Raw genomic sequence first — 3853 nt, 5'->3', positions numbered from 1 at the left:
TGCAATTATGTTTCATTTGTAATGATTTGTTTGTATAGTTTTATATGTTTACATTGTTGCTTTGGTTTCTTATAATTTTTCCATGTGTAGTCAATTTCATGCGATAACACATTTATCACGCCAAAGCAGCCCTCAATTGTTTCAGAGTTCTTTCATGAATTTCTGTTATCTTTGGTATAGTGGTTGTTTGGCAGTATGGTATTTTGAAAATAATAGTTGCTTTATAAACTGTATACTGTTGTAGCACTTTTGGAGTTGGTTGCTTTGCTAACCTATCCAGTATTGACTAATATGTTTTTTTCCCTGTGGCTTTCTCTTCAAATAGAAATTTATGCAATTGCTAATTGGAAGAGATGTCTATATATAAAACTTCTACTGGATTTCTTTACTGTGGTATTACTTAGCACTGTTGGCATATGGTTCCTTCTATTGATGGTTACCTCAATTCTTTATTGCAGGAAATAATTATTTAGTTTGATCAATGATATTCCATCTGTTTTTGAAGTTGTGACTGACAGGAAACTAGTTAAGGACAAGCCAAGTGCGGATAGTGGAAGCAAGTCTAGGGGAAGTGCCAAGGTTAGTGTATTTCTTTTCTAGTGATAATTGTTTCTTTGTTTCTTGAGTTGCAACACTCTTTTAAATACATTTATTAGCTGAAATTGTTAGAAAATCACAATTTTGTAGGTCACATTTCTTATTTAATTATACAAAAAAATCCTTTTGATATATATATTTTTATTATATATTTTGTGTCTGATTCTGTTATATATCAAACATAAAAAGTCCTGAAAAAACTAATTCCCCACCACCAAAGGCACCAACTTCTCTGTAATATTTATATTCACGAGTCACGACTAACCAAACCCACTAGACATAGGCAATGACAATGAGGCAAACTCACTGGCCACCCTTTTCTATCCTATCAAAACTATTATAAAAAAAAGATCAAATATAAAAACATAGCACTGACTTTAGATTTAGGCATATCCTTTCAAACCTGTGCTGACTGACTCAAGAAAAAAAATTCAATTCCAATTGATCTTAAAAAAAAACTCATGTTTACAGTTTTTTTCTTTTTTTTTGTGAGGTGAAAATAATACAGATCTTACAAAGTGATATATATATATAAATGACATACCTGAGCTGAGGTTAGTATCTTGCATACTAACTGCAACGATGGACGATTAAAAATAATTATTATTTTTATATATTTTAAAATTAATTATTATATAAATTTTGACATGTATCAATAAAATATCAAATAAGTTTAAATTAATATAAGATTTTGTAGATATAATATATAGTAAAAAAGTTCAATCTAATGCTAAATTGTAAATAAAATTAGTAGATAATAAACTGTAGAATTATGTGATTTAGTTTGGTCTTAACTAAAATTTATATTATTCATATATAATTTTAGAAATGAAAATCAAAATTTAAAAATAGCATATTAATTCCATTGAAAAGTCAAGAATGTCAAGAATAATAGTGAAACTTAGTTCCTTCTTAATTAAAATTTATATTAATCATGTATAATTTTATAAATTAAAATTAAAATTTTAAAATAACTTATTAAGTTTTTGTCAAAAAATAACATTAATTTTAAAAGTAGAGAATGTAAAAAAAAAAAAAATGAATGAATGATCAAAGTTTTTTTCCCTCCTCTTCACAACTATCTAAACTTTTTTTGTTTTTGGTCTACTAGCTCCCACTCATGTGTCTTAGGCAATGGCCCCTCCAGTCTAGGTCTAAGCTCGACCCTAGTTTTAAGCACATCAAATTAAGTACTATAAAATTAAAGATAAAAATGAGTTACTAAGAAATAATCTAGACTTGAAATCAAATAAGAAATTTCACTAAGCCTAAGTGTCTTTATGTTGAAATTTAGAATTGATTTCTATTTGAGACTCAACTTAATTGTAACATTCATAAATGTATTTCTATTACTTATATTTATCAAGATTAGAGAACATTCCATAATTGAAGTGTCCCTATCCTTTTCCTTGTTAACTATGTTTTAGAACCCATAAAAAAATTTGTTTAAGAAGACTTACGCATCTTCTCACATGTAACTCTTTTGTTTCCATTTCCCAACTAAACTTTTGCTTTTAATGGAAGCAATAACCTAGGCAATTCTTTTACCACTATCGAAAATCTCATTGAATTCAATTTCCCACTTCATACACTATTTCATTTCAATCAGAGTTATGATATTAACAATAAGTATAATATGATTCTAAATCAAACACATTTATGTAAGGAGTTTTTTCCCGTGAAATCAATCGTGTGATGGCTAAGACAATGCCATTAAAATTTAAAACAATTAGATAAATAATAAGCAACCAAAATCCATCATTTATTAAAAAAATAAGAAAAAAATACTAGACTAAACCCATCATTACTTATATGTGAATAACATTAAAAAAATTAACTAATAGTATACCATGTGCGACAGGACATTAAGTTTTTCTGGAAAAAAAAATTAAGTGATCATGTTGTGCATGGAGATAAAAAACATTGAAAAAGAAAACAAAAATTATCATAAATTAAAATAATTTAATTCCAATGTAATAAATAACTTAAAAAAACAACTTCTGATCTATTAAAAATTAACATCCTAAATTAAAGTGACTAAATTAAAACAGATAAGCGTTAGAAGTTTTAGATATATTCATAAACTTATATTTAATTAGACAAAAAAGTCTTTTAATAAATTGTATTTCTTATATAAAATGTGTTTATTATCATACAAATTTTATTTATGTTTAATTTTGCATTGTGTGAATCAAATATGAAAACCATGTACAATAAAGATTAATGTTAAAATTTATGAAATTTATTAAAATAATTATTATTTTCATAAATTTAATAATAAAAATTTATGTGCATAATTATTGTTCCTACAACATAATTTTTTTAGATATATCACTGTAGTCAATCGAGTGATGGCTAAGGCAATGACATTAAAATTTAAAACAATTTAAATGAATAATAAGCAATGAAATTCATAATTTATGAAAAAATCAACTACACTAGCTTTATGGTTGAGTTGAGGATTGGAAAAGTTTCAATTCCATCAACCATAACATTCGGTTTTGAAATTATTTCTTATATTGACTAGTATTAAATTGTTCAGTTGTTACAACTAGAGTTTAACTAATGTGTTGTATTATTTTTTTTTTCTTTTCAATTTGCTGGACTATAACACTTTATTGTTATTATAAAATTTGAATAATTTTTTCCTGGATATCAAAATGATAATTTCTTAGATTTTCTTGTAGATAAATGATGTAAGGTTATTACAATGGACGAAATTGAGCATCATGTTGACGATGCTCAGGTTGATTGTTCTCATGACATGTCAAAGGACTATTGACTCCTGATGATTGTTTATTTTAGTTTGATCATGCCATGTTAGTTATGAATTTGAACTTTATTAAACTTTGACATTGCATTTTATTAAACTTTAAAAACTTTGAATTTGTAATTTATCAATCTTCAAATTAGAACTTTGTTATTAGATATATTTACACATTATGAATGTTCACTTTTATTTATAAGTTAGATTATACAGTTTAATTAAAAATTATATTTATAGTTGAAAATTATTAAACAGGTCAAAATGTAAAAAATGAAAAAACTAAAAATACAACATATTTTTGTTTAGCGACCGAATTGCTACCGATTCAATTTTTAATTTATTCTATATTTAAAATTAAATATTAAATAGCAACTGAATTAACGACCAAATTGCATTTTAAAATATTTCAAATTTTAAAATCAATAATTAAATAGCGACCGAATTTATTTTTAAATCATTTTCTTATAAAACTAGCAACCGAATTAGAGA

At 25.1% G+C, this 3853-nt stretch overlaps 1 long non-coding RNA gene across 1 annotated transcript; it reads left to right on the top strand.

Annotated features, from left to right (window-relative positions):
• Positions 1 to 455: 455 nt before the first annotated feature.
• On the top strand, positions 456 to 3492 carry LOC114411604. Its single transcript, XR_003666499.1, has 2 exons — positions 456 to 579; positions 3285 to 3492. It is a non-coding gene; the product is annotated as an uncharacterized LOC114411604 (long non-coding RNA).
• The last annotated feature ends 361 nt before the right edge of the window (positions 3493 to 3853 follow it).

Source organism: Glycine soja, chromosome 5, assembly GCF_004193775.1.
Source record: "Glycine soja cultivar W05 chromosome 5, ASM419377v2, whole genome shotgun sequence".
In the NCBI taxonomy this organism is placed as follows: domain Eukaryota; kingdom Viridiplantae; phylum Streptophyta; class Magnoliopsida; order Fabales; family Fabaceae; genus Glycine; species Glycine soja.
The sequence above is the reverse complement of the archived record's forward strand: the minus strand, read 5'-3'. Positions and strand labels throughout refer to the sequence as shown.